This window comes from Fukomys damarensis, unplaced genomic scaffold (assembly GCF_012274545.1).
Source record: "Fukomys damarensis isolate Sample0158 unplaced genomic scaffold, DMR_v1.0_HiC HiC_scaffold_9, whole genome shotgun sequence".
Taxonomy (NCBI): domain Eukaryota; kingdom Metazoa; phylum Chordata; class Mammalia; order Rodentia; family Bathyergidae; genus Fukomys; species Fukomys damarensis.
In genome coordinates this window covers 12,125,388-12,145,577 of record NW_022900921.1, presented here as the reverse complement: position 1 = coordinate 12,145,577, position 20,190 = coordinate 12,125,388, and the positions used below count along the sequence as shown (strand labels likewise).

At 39.6% G+C, this 20,190-nt stretch overlaps 1 protein-coding gene across 4 annotated transcripts in view; it reads left to right on the top strand.

The window, feature by feature from the left end:
* Positions 1-20,190, top strand: part of Ebf1 (EBF transcription factor 1) — a 387,150-nt gene that overhangs the window by 103,327 nt on the left and 263,633 nt on the right. The gene's annotated exons all lie outside the window — the stretch shown is intronic.

Below are 20,190 nucleotides of genomic sequence, written 5' to 3'. Positions count from 1 at the left end.
GCAGAGCTGAGAGTTATAGCCTCCTTGTTCTATGAAGTCTGTTATTCTTTCTGCAGAGCCTGTATGTTAAGACATTTAGCAGGTCCTATGCCCTTGGATCAGTGTTGGGATTTATTTGTGGAGTTTTTATACATCTCACTGGCTCATGTGATCATTTGGTTTATCAGTCTGAAGAAAATGGAAAGTGATGGCTTTCAGTGAGATTAGCCCAGGCCGAGTTAGATTAGCTCTGATGTTCTAATAGCCTATGTTTTTATAGTTCTTACGAAAATGTGAAAGTACATTCTTGTCTGCTCATCCTAGCAATAATTCCCATCCAGAATGAATATGGGTAGTTACAAACATTTGGAACAAGGCACAGGGAGGTTAAGGACTTGCTTGAAGTCACACAGCTAGCTTTTGTTTGAGTTAGGGCTCGAAACAAGACTTTCTGACTGATTCTCATTCTGTATGGGACCACATTGCTTCTCAGAGTCACACCCCGTGTTTATTTTCTAGGATTGTATGAGTGATATCACAGTGAGAGCCAGATGCCATGTTGCTCCCATTTGTGGTAACATCCTAGCTGAGGTCTCACTTCAGTTGCCTTCTTAATTCAACACACTGCCTAAAATGGTTTCCTTCTCTAACCCACTTCTCCACCCTGAGACAAGGAGATCTTCTTTAAATATCTCGTTCCAACAAAGAAACTTTAGCTGGCTTCACAAAACCAAGATTGCTGAGTGTTGTCTCCCAAACCTTCCTGATATGAACAGACAGCTTGCAGTACCAGGGCAGTGGGGAGCTTCTTTGTTGGCTCTCCAGCAAAAGACAGCCTTCGTGGTGTTTTTTGAGCATGTGTTTCATGCTCTCCCATCTGCCCTTTGAAACTTCCAACATCTCACCTGGTGTTTAGGATCTTTCCCATCCTATACCAGAACATTCATTCTTTGCTGCTTCTTTGAAAACTTCCTGATCTGTCTCATGGTTACTCCTTCAGTGGCAGCCCCTCTGAAGTCCTGTTTTTTTTTGTTGTTGCTGACATTTCTAATATTCGTCCTTTCCATCTTGTATTCCAGTTGTTTTCCAATGCTTTATTACCCCCACTAAGAAGGTAAGCTCCAGAAGGGCCATGCCATTTAGAACTTTGCATAGAAGTAATGTGCTTCATAGTAGCCAGCAGGGCAAGTCAAGTAAGCATATACTGTCTGCCGTGAAGAAAGCAGTGAGCTATATCATGTTTTGGATGCTGTTATCATAAATTAATATCTCTTGAACGACTGAATAATATTGAATGAATATGTTTTGAATGAAAGAATGGCTGTGGTCTGCACTTGACCTCTTATAGACCCTCCCACCATCTTGAGAAGGGAGGTAAGAAGTGCCTACTACTCTTCTGTTCTCCTCACCCACAGCCACTCAGCTCTCGTGCCGTGAGCTGGCTTTGGAGCTATACACAAAAGGAGAAAGTCCTCAGTAGGAAAAGCTGCAGACCCTGCTCCAGGTTTCTGTTTGCCTCCATCACAGAGATGCTTGCCTTTGGTTTTCCCTGGTTGTGGATTGAACTGATCGCTGTGACGAAGCACTTGTCTGAGGCTTTCCAAGAATTTACAGCTATTCTTATCCATCAGTTGACGTGAAGAGGTTTGTGTCTGCTCTCCAGTCTGACAAGAAACTGCACATTACTTGGCACTGGAACAACCGTCTTCAGGAGTCTGCATTCCGAGTGCACCATGCCTTTTGTTAAAAACCAAGAAGCCTAGCTGTCTGACCTGGGGATGGAAAAGGAGCTTTGTAGAGAGCCCTCCTTCTCTAATTTACCCCTTGCTGTTTCTTGCTGGGCCAAGAGAGGTGCAGACTGCAGCTGTACAACTGCTGTTCATTGATACCTCTGCCTTGGTTAAATCCTGGAGGTGGGTGGACATGTGTACTGGGTACCAGAGAGCCAGGGAGTCAACACATATCTGCTGGTGTGCCTCAGGGGCCCTCAAATTTCCTGTGGAGCAAAGAAGAGGACATGAGTCTATGGAGGCAAGACCAGTGGCTACCAGAGGAAACCCAGAAAGCCGGAGGGTTTTCTGTTCACATTATGAAAGAGGTAGTTCAACTGGAGATGCCAGTTGCTGAGTGAAGCAAAGGGAGGAGATCCCTTGGAAGATTTCAGATTTGTTATTTAAAATCCTCCTCTCTCATGTTACCTCATTGGCTATATTTTCCTCAATAACTAGAAGAATAAACGAGAAGGAGAGAAATGGTGGAAAATATTTAAAGTATTTGGCTTGACTCAGCTAGGGGCCACTTTAACAGCCTGTGCACGCCTATATGTTTATGTTACTATTGATATGTTCTGGGAGGCAGACTCAAAAGAACAATGAGTCCTATTTAAAGCCCTTGGAGAACTGCATCTGTTGATAGAAAAGCAGCCCTATTTATTCAACTCTTCCCTTTGAAGATAGGGTTGTGGGTATCTCAGGCTCTTGGGTTACAAGTGGCAGAAACTGACATTTGACAACATAAGCAAAGAGAAAGGGGTTTATTGGAGAGATAATAGGTGGGTTTAAAAGTCAGAAGAAGGGTTAGATAATTAAGTGTTGGGAAGATGAGGATGTTGGGAAGCCTTGGGGATTGGTGAGTCTCAGGATGCTGCCTACCAAAGGTCTGAGCTTGTGCTTTCTTCCTTCCATGTCCCACTTGTCTCACGATTCCGTGTCTAAGGAGAGAGGTAAATTGGCTGCCATGATTATTAGTTCCCCTAAGACGGCGAAGAATAAGCCAAGGACAGTTTTTAAAGGCAAAAATGTAGTTATAAAGAGAAGTGGGGAGGATTGGCAGGAGAAATAACAAACATCCCCTGGAGAGAGCCAGGTCCATGAAGATGGGCCCATTTCTTCCGAGTCCGTAAACGTAAGTATTCATTCATTCATTCATTCCACTGACTGTTAGCACTTACATGAGCCAGCTAATGTGTTGCATGCTGTAAATACAATATTTAATAATTGTCCATGTTGTAAAATGTGCTGCCGAGACACAGGAGCTAGGGAGAAAGCCAGGCTTTCACACAGGGGCTGCTGCAGTGAGCTAGCAGGACACCTCTTCCCAATCCCAGAAACTCTGGGGCAAGCATGGATGGTACCCTGGAACACGTGATTGTCTTTCTCCAAGGAGCTCTTCATCTTTCATATCCCAGCTTCCGGTCCTGCTAACACTGCTTCTGGTAAAATTTCCCTTATATATACTTATCCACATAATTTGCAGTATATTAATTCCAGCTCATTTATGTTTCTTCAGAAGCATTCTTAAACCTTTTTCCTGGGCAGTTGGTTGTGTTATGATCCCTATTAAATTTTCGCACACCTCTGAACACATAATGCTTTCATATTTAGCTATCTCTATCCGTGTTGTCCTTGGCGTATCTGGTAACTAGAAGCAAGTGCAGCGCTACAGAGCCTATGTCTACCTAGGTAACTTTGGAAATCCTCCCAACCTCTGTGTCTTCTTTCTCTTTTCTGTTATGGTAGGCAGTCCCTGCCCTGCTTACATCATCAAACTGTTGGGAATAGCTAATAAAATAATGGATGTTAAATGGCTTTGAAAAATTGAAAAGTGTTCTTAGAGCCCAAGGGAGTATTAGGATTCTGTGGCTTTTTGGTAGAGGAAAGAACGTGAGAAGTGATGACTCATAGTAAAGATAATAAAATAACAGTAGTAATCCTACTTTATCCGGTGTCTATTGTACTCTAGGCACTATGATAAATCTTCACAAAGATTATTTTATATAAACTTGGCATAGTAGGGGATACTAATATTATCTCCATTTTACAGATGCAGAAACTGAGGCTCATAAAAATGAAATAGCTTGTTCCAGGGTATATGTTTGCTACAGGGGAAGCATAGATTTTAATTAAAAAAAACTGTCTATTTTATTTCCCCAGTGATACCAGTAAATGTTAGCCCTCTTATAACTGCTTGACATTTCACAGATATCTTATTCTAGGGTGGGAAACGCCATTGGAAATGCATAATTTAATATGGGGATGCCAGAATTATGGTCTTAACTTTCAAGTTGTTTCTAACACTTCATAGCTGTGCGATGTCAGTCGAGAGGTTTAGTCTCTGACACTCAGGCTCTGTATTGCGAGATGGGTGCAGAAAGAGCATCTTAATCACAGGGCTGTTTAGCAGAAGTACACACAAAATATCCTGGAAATAGTAATTATTAATTGATTGGTGAATTATTGGGTTGCTAAGCTGTGGTCCAGGTGGGGACTATGTAAATGTGGCAAATACAATGAAACGGGAGAAATTAAATCCCTTGAAATGTTCTCCCTGCTTCCCCAAGTCTTCAGCATGTTCAGCACCTCGACTCAGTTCAGTTCAAAAATGCGTGCATTCTTTAAAAACGTGAACTAGATGCCAACATCATAAAATCAGATTTCACATTCAAATGTGTCCCTCTGACTTTTCTTTTAAAATTGAAAAAGGTACAATCATAGAGTCACACACCTGCCCCGTACCTACCAGCTAGGTAGGTGGAGCCCTGCCGCACATTGCTGTAGGTGTTGGAGTTTGAGACCCCCCCTGACTCAGAGCTATGAGAGTCAGCCTGGGAGAGCTGGAGAAGGAGACAGAAGTAACTCTTTTTCATTAAAATATCTAGTAGTACCGAACTGGTTCCTCATTTTGTCATCAGCACTCACTTCTACCTGCCATACCATGAGGTAGAGAGCAACTTTCCCTATTGCAGACCAAGGAAAGAGGAGATAAAAGGAAAACCAGAGCAAAAGGGATGGGAAACATGTTGTTTCTTAATTAATCTGAGGAAGGAGACAGGGGCTGGGAGAGACAGCCTGGCTTGCAGCTCTGCATTTATCACGCCGTTGCCCCCTGACCCGAGGCCCCTGCTGGACGGAAGAGCCAGGCTGCTCGGAATGGCTTTGCTGATGTGCCATTCCTGGGGTAAGTGGTTATTGATGAAGGGGCTTAAGTGGTATGTGGAGAACACCAGCCCTCCTGCTAATGCTCCAGGCTTCTGCTGGATCCGGGCCTCTGCCAGGACGTTATTTCAGCCAGCAAGCACCTCTGGGAGCTCTGAGGCGGTCTTTCCCCTCTTGGATCTAAGGGCTGAACTTGATGGGACTCAGTGACATCCATGGCAAGGACTCTCTCTTCCTCCTCATCCCCTTTTCCACTTAGTGAACTAAGAGGTAAAAATCCGGATTGTCTGTCTAGGCCTCCTGACATTAGACTCTGATGCTGCTGTTGCAGTGCCTTTATTACTGATCCCAGGAGTAGCAAAAGAGCACATTAATAGCTTTTGGGGATAACAGTGATGAGAACTGTGATGTCAGGAAAAGTTAGAAAGGATATGTGGCCCCAGAACTTGGAAAGAAAAGGGAGTAATTGCTGTAAACATCTATACAATGTAGGGTTTTGTTTTTATTTTAAAATGGGAGCTTTTTTTTGTTTACAAGTTCATTAAAAACTATTCTGTAAGAAAAAAAAAAAAAAAGACCCCTGGGTGATTGTAGTGTATAGTCAGGTTGAGAACATTTATCTAACTCTTTCACTTACGGCCAAGGCAAGTGACAACTGGTGGTTTCCACATGATTGCAAAGCTGGATCGTGGGCAAAACTACCACTGAAATCACTGGTTGTTAGTATCCCAACCCAGACTGCTTTCTTTAATGCAAGGCTTCCTTGCAAATATCTTTCTCATACCACATCTACAGTTTTGCCCTATTTCTGTATCATCTGCACTATTATAAGAAATAAATGTATTTATATCAGCCCCCTTTTAAAATTTGCATTTATCTGAAAAAGAAACTTTATAGTACAGCAGTTGTGCACAGCTCAGTCTCACCTGGTCTAACGAAAGTACCCATCGCTTACCTGCAGTGGAGAGAAAGCAGCTTTGTTATGTGGTAGCTGGACTCCGTGGCCGACCAGTGACTCGGCTAAACATGGAGACAGCAAGTGTTAGCTATTCGGGCAGTGCTAGCACCAAACCGACACTCTCGCATTGACTTAATCAGAGCAATTAAGAGAAAATTGAAAAGGGAATGACTTTCTCACTCTGTGATTTGATGTTACTTAATGCTGTTGTACTTGTACCACTAAAATTGTCCTGAATGCATTATTGGTAGTACTTTATTTTGCTTCAAAGTGTGATGGTGGTAATTATCTAATAAGTATAGTTGGTAGTGTAAAAAGAAGGTCAAGTATCCATAAAATAAGAAAATGAAGTATAAATTCAGGCCATCAGACAAGACACTTGACAAACTTAGAAAATAAAACCTAGAAACCTGAAGTAATCATGAATGGCATTATACAATCAGTTTTCAAACAAAGGTGAAAATATTACCATTTTTGTTTGGGCTACCAGTAACATACTATTGTTCCTAGACTTCGTGGGCCGTGGTCTCACCTAAAGCAGTGGCCACCTTTCAGAGATCTTTGTACTTCTCTTGGTATTCTGGATATGACTTGGAAGTCTATGATATTCATGGAAAATAAGCGCCTAACTAAAGAACTCAAATGTAACAATAACCAGCACTTTAATCTTAGTTATTAATGTTAGATATCCATTTAAAGACTCATAGTTCTTTTTTCTCTATTTAGAAACACCCACACATTGCAGGATAAGATCTACCCAGAGAAAGCACTGAAATACTCCCAGACACTCAAATTTTTTTCTTTTATTGAGTTTATTGGTATATTTTAGGTATACACTACAATTGCATTCATTATTGGGATCTTGTACCTTTGCATGACAGGTCTTTGTTCTCATTTTTTTACCCTTGTCCGTGCCCTCCGTTCACCCCCTCCTCCCCTCCCCATTTACAAACACTTTATTTCCATATTGTCACATTTTCTTCTTTTCCCTTATTACCTTTCCCCTACCCTTCCCATTTTCCCTACATCTTTAGCCCTTTTCTTCCTATTTCACATGGTCCGTTATCTCATTAGGATCTTATGTACTATTATAGCTTTTCACACCAGAGAAACTATTTGGTATTTACACATGTGTGACTTCTTTATTTCACTTAGGAGTATATCCTCAATATGCAGATACTCAATTTTTAAATGCCTGTCCTTGGCCTCAAATTTATTGTCAGTTTTGATCAGGGATCTATCTAAAGATTGGTCATTATTTCCTCCCTCCCTCCATACCCCACCTCTATCCGTGTGTTAGCATTCACCTTCCAAATTGAAAAATCTGCTTCTTATTCCCTTTGATTTTCCAAAGACATTAGAACCAATAGGGAGTCTTCATCTTCCAGTCAATACTCTTTGATACATTTACCTAAATGGCATGTTCTTCTTCATGTCGTTGCAGCCACACAATAATTAAATGTACCTTCAAACAGTATTGAAGGTAGGCAGTCTTCGGGCTTATTGCTTAATTAGTTCAGGTTTGTCCTATAGTTTCCCATCACTGTGAATCAATACTACTCTAGAGAACATCCCACCAATATTGGAAAAGATGCCTCCTGCCTCCATGAGGGGATGCAGTGGAGTTCAGACCATGTTGTAAATTAGTTGTATTGGAAATATCAAGTCAGTCATACTTACAGAAAGAGTGGCGAGTGAATGTATCTCTTCAAAACACACTTATGTACACACAAAGCCCCTACATGCTTCCTTGGGGTCCATTGTTCCTTTCTTCTTTTATGTCTCTAGGTTTACGAAGAATTTCAACCCAATGAAAGACATGGCTTTTTTAAGGCTGCTGCCAGAGGGAACCCTTGTGCTATTTTACCACATTCTGGGTGTTGCAGCAATTTGATTGACATGAAAAGCTGATGTTTTTCCAACAAGAGCTCTTCCATGGAGCTGAGAGAAGATGGGATGAAAGGGGAGCCCCAGGGATGGATACTTAGGGCCCCGTAGATGAAGGATGGCATGGGGAGCTCTGTGCCTGTGTTGGCTTTGTCTCATGAGGTGCCAAAGCAGCTCCTAGTAGGAGACCTGACCAGAAGGATTTTGTAGTTTCTCACCATTCGTTATGTTGGATTTCCTTCCAGAGTAATTCTGCTTAATACACAGGATATTGGATGCACCCCAGTATGTATCCTTTTTATTAACTATCAGTGGGCTTATATTCTCTGGTTCAAGGGATCTTAAGTATTATGAAGTTACTTTTAGCTAGGAAGGCACTTTCAGAAAGAACCACCTAGATTTGTGATGGAAAAATCCAAGTACAGCCAAAAATAGACTGTTAGTTTTGTCAATAGAGATTTCTGTTTTGTTTTTAATTCATCTTTTCCACAAATATTTATGAAGTACCTTCAGTGTGCCAAACAGTATGCTAGGATCTAGAGATGCAGAGGTAAGAGTCTGAGAAAGTTACAGCCCTTAGGAAGCTTGGTCTAATCTTGTTAATCTTTACATTCTTACTGCCTAACAGTGTCTGTATATAATAGCTTCTCAATAAATGATTATTAATTTGAATATAAAGTATGCTCACCTACAGCCTTTCCTTCTCCATTTTTAAGCTTTGGCCAGTTTGTGCCTTTGATTGAACCTTACTGTGCAAATAATACTGTTAGTAACAACTGTGGCAGCTAATACTTATTTAATAAATGTCAAACAATTTACATTCATTAGCTCATTCTCGCAGGGACCTTATCTATTTGACCCAGGGTTTGTAAAGATATTTCTAGGCATGGTCTTAAACTTGTCTACATTTGTACAGTAGTAGTTTGTGGTTTGGTCTAGGTGGTTGTAACCTATTTTGAGTTTTTTCCCCCAGGCCATACATAAATTGGTAATTCAATCCCATGTATGCAGATCATTTTAGGTACCTAGGAGTCGCTGAAGTTCAGGTCAAATAAACTGGACACAAGTAAAAAAATGATGTTATCAAGAAGCTTACCTCATTAGATCTTGAATCAAGTTTCTCAGATCTTTACAATAATGATTTGAAGTCATTATTCAGTACTGTTTTGCAATACAAGTCTACTGGACCTTTTTAAAAAAGAGATTCTAGCAGCAGTGTTTTGATAGAATATCTAAAACAAAGCAATAGCAGTTGTTCCAACTCTGTTTGTACAGTTCTGCAAAGTTAACCATAGGTTCTTGTACCATTTCACTATGAGTTTTTGGATTACATCATATATACAACTTAAAGCTTTAAAAACACAGAACTCAGAGCACGTGAACACATACAATATTTTAAATTAATTTTTAATGAGTTTTAATATTTTAATATTGTACTGGATCTTAAGTAAGAAAGTTGCTGTTGTTTTAGGCAGTGGTGTACAATATTACTTCATGGGAAAATGTTTAATTAAAATACACTAATTTGTGTTTGTTTATTAGCTTTATCCCTAAAGCAAGGAGAACCTCTACAAGATTTTATGAAAAATGTAGATGAGGATTTTGGCATCACTAATAAAGTTAAATTAGAATAGGTAAAAATGTATGCTTTTACTTTCATAACTTTATAAGGAAAACCTTTAAAATGTTGAATCAACATGGTAATAAAGATCACTTTTCAGTAAAATGACTAAATTCTTGTGGAAGTAACCTTCTAATTTTCTAATTTCCTTTGTCTTTATTGGGTTTTACCTGATTTGTTCTGTCTCAAAATATTCTGCCCCATTTCTGTAGTTGCTGCAGTCATTTTGATGCAAGAATATTATATAGTAAAAAGATTTTTTTAACATTTGAAAATAGTCATCCTCATTTGGTACAGCCCACTTTGAGCCTTGGTATAACAAATGAGAAACACCTTATAAGATAGTGCATATTCTTTGCTGATTTTGCTTAGCTCTAAGTTAGATTTTACACTCTCAAGTTTGGAGCCTGATTTTTATGAGCTTTTGCTGTGGTTTTGAACACCCTTCATATCTTAGAAATTAGCAATAATATTACAGCTTTAATCTTATTTATGGAACTTAGCTTATTTTTTCCTTTTCTACAAAAATTGCTTAAATCCCTTGATACAGTCAAGGAGGGAAGAAAAACAAGAAAGAATATCATACTCCAGTTTTATTTTATTTAAATGTTCCAGATAGAAACATCTATCAGCTGCCCTGTGTGTCATGGATAGACCTCTAGGAGCATTATGCTTCCTGAAAAAAAGAGAACAGATTCCAAATGCATTAAAAAGAGAACTGCCCTGAGATATTTTCTCTCCATTCTCCCTTTGTTAGTTATTTATATTCACACTTCTTCACTTCACTACATTCTTTAGTAAACAGCTTGCAGGGGGGTTGATGTTTGTTAATGAACTGTCAATAAACACATGTTCTCCCTGACTTCTTAAAAAAGACTATTTTGGGGAGAGCGTGCTGGTTTCCAATTCCTGTTCACGCTATGGAGACAGAGAGAAGAGACTTGGCCAAGGACCCGGCCTGGGAGCTGGGCACAGCTCTCAGTCACGTGGTGGGGGCAGCATCCTGCGAGGGAAGAAAGTGGCAGATTTTGATAGAGAGCTTGCCAGCAGCTATTAGGAAGAAGTCGGGAAGTGTTTGGAAACAGGGCTGCTAGCATTCCCAACAAAGCTGGAGAAGTCTCTCCAAAGAACAAAAGGCAAACACAAACTCAGGGTGAAGACTTTCTTGTCTATTGACACAAGAGATGTGAAGTTGAGTTTAGAGGCTGACCAAATCAGAGGCTGTCCCCTGGAGAGGGGACAAATAATAACATCTTTGTTGAAAGAAATGGAGTCCAGTCGTTTTCTTTTCTTTCTCTGTTCTGTTCTTTCTTTGGCTCCTCTCTTCTCTCTGTAGCTAAATATCTCCACTGGAGAATCTAATGAAGTCCTTCTGACTACAAAATGCCAATGGAGAGGAACTCCAGTATTTGAAAGAAACATTTTCTTTCTCTTTGTGGTCCCTCCAGTGACGCGTGGATGGAGAGAAAACAATGACACTGCCTGGGGTGGGCGCCGTGAAGGGGCTGAAGGATGCCCATTTGTTGCGGGCACAGACTTACACTACAAATTAGCGAGAGAAACTTAGAACAAGCTTTCCCTGAAACCATCTATAATTTAATTGATGTTATTACTGCCTTCTATTCATTTTGAAACAAATTGTCCCAAGAGCAACAATTCTGGAAATTTTTGCTTTGGGGAAAAAAAAAAAAAAAAAAAAAAAAAAAAAAAAAAAGTTTAATTTTCCAGTATCCTTGTCTGTTTTTTTTTTTTTCCTTAAAAATTTCATGCATTGTTAGGGAAGAAAAGTCTAGTCTAACTCACAAATGCATCCTTATTCTCATGTATATTTGATACCGGCCCCAGTCTAATCTGATAAAGTGCACTTTGCCTGTGGTGTCTTACAATAAGCTGGCTGCATTAGTGCCGGGAAAAATCAATACCGATTTATAATTTACCATCGCAAAAACCTATCACTTTTTATGACCCTCCATCCTGGCTCATTAATATTACATTAAAACACACACACCCACTGCAACAGGGGGGAAATTGTAGCTTGTCAGGTTTACAGCCATAAAGAAACCTTTAATTGGGCTTAGTTGGGGAATTTGGATACAGGTTTTGTTTATTCGTTTTATTTTAATGTACGATGTTCACCTCGGTGGATTTTAAGATGATACATAATAAAGCTATCTATTTTCCTGAAAAGAAAGAAGAAAAGCATGTCACAGAAACTCTCAGATATACTTTCACATGGCTCTTAAATATACATTTTAATGGGCCCTTCTAATAGTATTCTTCTCTGTTCCTCTATGGTCTTCAAACCCTTTTCACTTTCTTCTTTTTTTGTTTGTGTACGGAAGGTTTCTTTCTCTGTACTGAAACACTCCAGTCGATGGTATTTCTCTTATCTTTCTGGTTTGTCATAGTTGATATTTATTCCCACCCCCCACCTCAGATCACAGAGAAGCTAAATGCCATCTTTTGCATTGTCTGTCTTCCAAAGAAAGGATGCATATTTGATTTTTCTTCCACACTGAATGGAGAATATTGCACTGACCCTGCTTGGAAACTGAGCCCTTCTCCTGGTGCTTCGTATTCCCCAGCAGAGAACTGTAGATTTGTGTGTGTGTGTGTGTGTGTGTGTGTGTGTGTGTATCTTTAGTTCTTTCGCTTTAAAGAAGCCCCTAAAGAAAAATTACACAATAGTCTTTCCTTAATCAAATCTATTAAGCAGCTTTGCCCTCATGTGTTTTTAGACTTAAAAGTCTTATATCTAAATTCTTTCCAGATAATGTAAAAAAAGAAAAAAATGATGTCACTGTTTATGTTGGCAGCAGCAAGGTGCTCTATTTATTTCATACTATTCAAATAGTTTCCAGGGAATTTTTCCTGTTAAAATCACGAAGAACCAATCTTACCATTCAGTTTGCCCCTCAGGCCTGGCTGCCCTTAAGGTAAAGCTTTCTCTCCTCAGAAAAGAGGTAAAATGAAGTGTAAAGCAGGGCCAAATAAATAAATAAGGGAAGGGGAAATTCAGTGTGTTCTCAAGTGTGCAGTAGATCCACACCATGCAGCAAATACATGTCGTGATTGGGTTTTTAAAAGACATCCGCCTCGCCCCTGACTGACAGGGCCTATTGATTTTTTAGGTTTCTGCCGTCATCGGTTTCCAGCCTCACAGCGGCCACATGTCGGGGGGTCAGGGCGCACCGGGGCACGGTGAGGCAGCCCTCGCCACTTCCCAAAGTGAAGGGCTGCTGAAAGAAAATCAATCATGTCATAAGTGAGAAGCATCAAAAATTTTCTCCCTGTATGGCCAAGGCCCATCAGCCTGTCTCCACTCAGTAGCTAAGGTTAGGCATCTGTCAAGTCGGACTAGGTGAAAAGTATTAGAGATGCCAGTTAACCCATGGGTAGACCATGGAGGTGTGAGGCTGCCTCTTGCTTTTGTCTGGCTATCCAGGATGACAAGATTAGCAGTTTTACTTAATTTTTGAGTGGGAAGCACCCACTTCTTACCCACTTATCCTCTACTTGTCTCCCTCCTCTCTCCTGTCTTCTCCCTCCTCCCCAAGGTATGAGTATTTGGGGCCCGAGACCCTTTTAATTTATAACCATGGAGTCAGAATGGATGCTTTCCCTGAGCAGCCTCCTGGGAGGTCAGCAGGTTGCATTTTTACCAAGACACAGTATATTTACATAAATGAACTAGATTTTTTCTGAAAAAATCACTCCATTCCTGTCTTGCTTGGAAATGCAAGTGACATAGATAAGTCTAGTTGTGAAATTAGTTGCACACATCATCTGGTAGAAATTTTATTTGGCTGCTGTGATGATATGTCTGAATGCATAGGTCACTAAATTTTCTTCCTCTTTGAATAATTGGTAGAACACACCCTTCCAGTCCTCAGAGAAATGATGACATTCATTTCAAAATGGCTTCTTAAATTTCTTAGATTTCAAACTTGGGTAGTGAGATTGTACAGTTTGGCAAAAGAAACAATTTTAAGTGTCAAGCTTGAAGAAACCCTTTGAAGGTAGCTTCTAGTTCTGAGTTTGACACTTTGTTGGAATAATGATAGGTACTTTTCGAGATATAAATCATAGGTTATATATTCTGTGAGAAAATCATAGGTTTTGTACATATATTTAAATTTTCTCACATCATTAAGGTTAAATGAATATTTTTGTTTGCCTGTCTGCTTTAGTGAGTGGGAGGGGTGGATTGGAGAACTTGCTGGCAGGCAGGCCTCATGGTGTGGTTTTCAGATGTGCTCCTGATGGTTGGCGTTGGTTTCACAATTGTCAGTATCATTTAAAAACCAGTGTGAAATCTGAAGAGCTTCACTTGGGTTTGGGGCTGTCTTAGTTACTTTTCTCTTTGCTGAGACAAAATACCTGATAACCCAAAGTTAAAGGATGGAAAGTTTATTTCAGCTAACAGTTTGTAGAGTTTTCGTTACTTAGTTGGCTGACTCCAAGGCAGGGTGGCATGGCAGAGGAGAAACAGTTCTTGGCTGGAGGAAGGCAGCAAAACAGTGAAGCTGCAGCAGCTTTCTTTCTATCCCTTATATTCTGTCCAGGCTCCTGCCCTTAGGGTGGGTAGTACTCACACCCTGGTTGGGGCACCCTATCATGAAGCATGATACACCCTAGATCCAGCCACCTCACCAAAACCCCACCTATGACTGCAGAAGGCTTTAGCGGGACATCTAGATACAAACCATAACGGGGGTTGTTTCTAAGACTTCCTGCTCGTCTTGGGATGACCACCCAAACATTAGAAGAACTGGAAATGAATTGAACTGAGAGCTATGGTGTAACTTTTCTACACCTAAGTTTGCATTCACAGCTTGAACCAAGAGGTATACTCACTAATAAATATTTTAGTCCTCTATGCCCAGTGATTATGCTGGACACTCCATACAGATAAAAAAACACAGTGTTTCTTTAATCAGTGCTGTGATGTGAGACCGTTAAGGTAATAGTGCTTGAAACTATTAGAATCTCAAAGATATTGACTGACTTGCTTTTGGCATGGCAATTATAATTACATTTTTAGGTTACATTTTATGCATTTATACTAGTTATTCTAACATAAAAGAAATTGCTGTCCAGATTTTTAACAGAGGGGAGAATGACCTAGGTTGAAATCCTCAGCAGTACAGGCATCAGAAGCTGCTAATATATGATCTAATTGTAATCAATACTTTCTTTTCTAGTTTCTATAATGACAAGGCCTTTGTAATAAAAACACTACCATCTTTTTGAAATCCACAGAATGATAAATGACCCAGGCCAACTAGTGGGGGAAAGTGTAGAGTGTTTTGCATCCTAGTGATTCATTATGGGTTTGCACACATAGCTGGTGTGAAATCAAGCTCAGGGGAGAAAGAAAAGTACCCAACAAAAAAATCCATTCTGCCTAAACTGCTTGGTTTAGGTCCCATTGCCACTGACATGAGCTAAGTACTCTCATCAAGAGGCTTAGGAACCCTTGAGTATTTAGATTCTTTTTGTAGCACTACAACAAGAAGGAAAACACCAACACAATGAAGCACTACTTTACTGTGTATGAATGGTTAGGTCAGCCTAACTCATGTGTTATGTAAAAAGGACCAATTTGATTTTGGCTTGAGAATAAATCAGAGTTTGAGTTTGAAGATACTTTTAGCTGGGTCTATTTGCATTTCCTATTGGGCAGGCTCTGGGAGGCAGGTTATTTCAGGTGTAAGAAAGGAAATCTGCTCATTTCATTAACTCTTAGGGACTTAACTTCCTTTGCTGTAAAGCCGAGTCCAAACATCTCAGACCTCAGTTCATCCATACGGGGCACATTGCTGTCTTAATGAAACCCAGCTGGTCATCCAGACCTGACAGGTAAAGTGTTTGAGGAAGCCCAATAGAGGTCTGTGAATTCTGTGGTGCTGAAAATGTGTCGATGAGTCCCCTCGCACATGCTATCCCAATTGTTCATGTGTAACGATGTTTCGTGTTGCTGTGGGTGTTTTTCCATGTTTCCATTTTTGACTTCCTTTTATAACTTACCTGTAACATTTTGCTTCAGGCTAGGGATTAGCATATAATATTACAGAGGACTGAAACCTTTCATGCTTTACCTTTTTTTCTTCCTTTTTCTTGCTCTTTCATTTTCTTCTCCTTATTTTCTTTCATTTCCCCCTATCTTTTTTTTCTTATAATACAAAACTCTTGTTAAAAGAATTGGGAAAGACATGAAGACACTATATAGCATTTACAACATCAGGATTTACCTATTTTTCTGCCTTTCAGCAGACCTAGAATTTTTTTTTCCTGTTGATCAGAAAATGTATTTTCTTGTGATAGCAAACCCAGCATGTTAAGTACTAAATGTGAGACTTAGAGTTCTTAGTCATACATGTCTGTTTTATTTGTTTGTATGTTTGTTTGGGTCAGGACTGAGGACAGAGATACAGGAGGGACAGGAGACTACATTTTTACATGAGATTACTAATTATTTCTTTGTGCAAGTATCAGGCTTGGGACCAAAGGGATAAATATACCTCAAATATCCAATTCATCCTATCAAATTTCCCACAGTGACTTTCTCTACCAAGGTCTTAATGCACTACTCTTAGCATGTCTCGTCAGTGACCAGGGCTGATGGGGTCTTTGAACATTAGACAGTACCCATTAGTCAAGGTCCCTGGGCTAGCATCTCTGGATGGCATTTTCTTCTAAGTGTGCCATTACTTAGTATAATGGACTGGTGTCTGTCAGCCTTTGGGGCAGGACAGAGAGGCACGTCCGAGACCCTTTGTTAGAAGTTGGGCTACATTTCTTTTTCCAACCTGAAAACATGTTCCCTGCAACATTTTTTTTTAGCCCTTGAGAGACAATAAATGTTAATGGTTTCGGTGAAGTCTTTATGATCTCCCAGGTCAGAAATATTTTTTTCTCCCTTAAAGTCTCAAATATGGATTTACAAAATACTCTTCAGAATCATTATAGTCTTTTGGGTAAATAGTTTTCATTTTAAAACATTTTTATAATACACACATTTTAAAGTGTTCTAAATATGTATTTTTACGATTGATCATGACAGCTCCTTAAAGAGCCATTATTGCGTATCAGGGAGATAATGTGTGTGTATTCAAGAGATTGTCTACAAAAAAATCATACTGGAGCTGTGTATATTTCCAATGAGGATTTTTTCTTCACCGATAAAGACTTGGAAATAATTATGCAAAATGATTGAATTTTAGGCACCTCGTCAAAGTGAGACAGTTCAGAGTTGAGGATTTTTGCCGTGCCTCTCAAGTGGCAGCTGAGAAATTCCAGGATATGAGTGATCAGAAATGCTGGCTATGTTTACTGGAGGCTGTGAACATAGGTTACCAGAGATTTGGGTGATTTGCCAGACTTTCTGCTTCAAGCCTGCATTCCTTGAAAGACAAGATTTTGATTTTATTGGGCTCTCTGAACCACACGCTGCCATCATGGAGGGCTGGAAATCAGTCAGAATAGGGTAACTACTTGTTGGTTTATTCAAACTTATTGAATACATCACTGTGCTGGGGATAAGAAATAGAAAGAAAATCAGCTGCATGTGTACCCTTGGGGAGCAAACAGATCTGCAAATATACTCACAGTGGCAAATCCCCCAGTGGATGCATGGATGAATGAGAACACCAGTAAATGCTTTAGGATTAAGAATGGGGTTGCTGTTTGTAAGATCTGGGTTTCTGCAGGTTTCCTCAGGGTGCAAAGTAGTAGCAAAATATTATGGTTGCTGAACCAGGTAAGGAAAACCAAAGGAGGACATTGTAGGTAATGACAACATTGACAATGAACACAGCTACTGTGACTGCAGCTATCATTAGAAATCATTAAGACTTTCATGAGACTCTTAGCTAAGAATAGTATGAGTTAATTTTTACTTCAGAGGATAAATTTTTATCTCATTCAAAAACACATGTCTCTTACATGTCTTTTGTGTGCTAGTAGCTTGGAGTGTGATGATAATGTGGTCCTATTTTCTGGGAACTTATAGTTGGTGGGGTTGGGTGTTTTGATAATCCTGAAAACCTCATTGCTAGAATTCTGTTATTCCTTAACTGTCAGTATAGTTATGTGACAACTGTGTGCTGAAATCACACACAGAAATGCAAAATATGTAATGCGACAAGTTCACAAAGGGGATGACGCTACATTATTTTACTGATTTGCTGGACTTTCCTAATAGAGGTAGGTAGATGTTGGTGATGGTTTGATCTGGTAAAGGTCAAGAAAGTCTCTTAGAAAGTTGTGAAGGAAGAATGGCAGTTAAGTAGGCTAAAGGGGCCACACTGAGATAGTAGGGTTTAGAAAAATATTTCATGGGGAAATATAGGAAATGAAGGGAGAAAGAAAAGAATGGAAGGAGGCATCGGGGCACCATTTGTTGGGCTTGGTGGGCCATGTTAAGATTGGGCTTTTACTCTGACATTGGAAGCCACCGAAGTTGGAGGACAATGTAATGGGTTCCTTTAGTTTCAGACTTGTTTACCTTGAATGATTTGGTGTATATCTCCCTCATCATCTAAATTAATTGTCTGTCTAGCTATATGACATGTACCCAAATAATGCAAGACGGTATGTTTGCTCTTTGGGAAGGGTGAATGAAGAGAAGGCACCTGAGGCTTGAGTGACAAGATATCCAGCTGGGAAGGTGAACGATAGGAAGGGAGCAAAAGCAGCTGTGAATGCAGATTGAAGTGGTCAGTCAAGACAATGGCACCTACACCTTGGCTTTCGTGTAATCTTAAATTGCCTTCGTAAGAGAAGCCAGTGTGATCTCTGAAAGGAAGGTAAAAGATCACGGTGGCAATTAGCAGGAGGTCAAGAAAGATATACTTTGTTGTCCACACCCACATACTTTCTCACCTGTATATAAGCATCCTTATTCTGTTTCCGTCTCTAGCATTTGAATTATATTCTTTGATAGTAATCTCTTAGCACTAAGAAGCAATTTCAAAGTGGGCCTTAGATTCTTGATATTTTTCCAAGGTGGAGGTGAGAGAGTGTCCTCAGAGACTTAGCTCTTGAAGCTTAATGCTGAATGGGTGTTGGTTTGCTGGATGTTTTAGACTACAGTGAAAATTTTCTGATGCTTATATCTCTTCAGGCTTTTGGATTACTGGCAATGTTTTTGCTAGTGATCTTTTATCCACCTTTTTCTTGACAGTTTCATTCTGTAGCACTTGTTCCAGAAACCACGGTGGTCCTCTTGAAGACTCAAGGCAAACTCTTTTTCAGTTCTCGTGAGAAGTCATTTCACAGAGCTGCTTTAGATTTTTACCTGAGATGGGAGGCTTCTGGCAACCTACATAAAAGCAAAGACATTGCTCCTTAACTGGTTGTGTAGTTAGATGACAATTGAATATCCAATACGCAAGACAGTATGCAAGAAGGACTTCATACTGATGGGTCCTGAAGCTTGTTGCTTATTAAAGTTGACAGTGGCTTTTCTTGGAGGTCCAGCTTCCAAATGTAGTTGGCTTTTTACAATCATTCATTTGGCTCTCTGCACAGAGCCAGAATCCACAGGCCCTCTGGACGTGCAATTTTCCAAGACCAGTAGGAATAAGAACAATGATCACTCAGTGACTTTCATCATCAAAGTACTTTCTAAATATGAACTCATTCTTCTTCCAAGAATCAGGTTAAGCATTGTTATCCCCACTGTATAGATGGGTGTGCCCAGATTTCATTATTCTGTAGATTTTGAGTCCACGATAAATGTACTTAGGATTATAGTAAATTGAAAATGAAAAGACCTAATAGGCCATATAGTATACCCCTCTCTTTCTACCTTCTTGGGACTAGAACAGGAAACTCCTGCAATTTACTTTCTAGTCCTTAGACCAGAAAGTACTGGGGGAATCTCCCTTTAAGGATAGCTGTGGAGAAAGAATTACCTTCTAAAAGTTACTTTTATGGTCTCAGTACTATGGTCTCCCTGCCCATGTCCACTGAATGGCTTTTGGAAGTTAGAGGAATATGATTGAAAGTATTTTCTTTTCCTTTTCCTTTTTATGAGAATTGCAAATTCCAAGAGCCACATGTCTCTTTTCCTTTCATAGTGTTTTTTTATGAGTCGTTCTAGCTTTTCTAATAGACATACAGGATTTTGAATTACATTTGGGACATGAGCTCATGAAATTAGTCTTAACTACTTTAATGTGTAGGTGCTTGTGTTTATGGAATAAGCAAGTCATAACTGCTGACCACAGCCATTAAAATCTCATGTGAGTCAACTTCACGTACAGAGACTTTTTTCTAAGCCAATCCTCTTGAAGCAGAAATGATCACAATTTAATATAACAAGAATAATTAATAAGGAGTGTGCCAATGACCCTGAATATTAATATTGTTTCCTTTTCCTGTAAACAAACCAGGCTATTTTATTATTATTTTAGTGTGTAACTTGGCATAAACACTCCTTTTCACATAATTTCCCCAGGTGACTTTTGTCTCCTTGGCAATTTCCGGGCTTTAATAAAGAAAACCTAATTAAGAAGGAGCTGTTGATTGGTTTGCTAGTGTAATTAACACAGGTGATGCTAATGAGTTTCTATGAAACCAGTGGTTTATGGGAAAAATAAACAGAGCGTTCATACATATGGCCCAAGTGATATCTGCACTCTGGAAGAAATGATGATTTCCAAGTCTCTTGTGAATGGTTTGTGGGCATGGAATAGGCAGATAAAATATTTTATAAGATTCATTAGTGGGGGGAAAAAAAGATTCATTAGTGGAACTAGACCAAATTGGGAGCAAAAGTCTCCATGTTAGATGATATTAAAAAA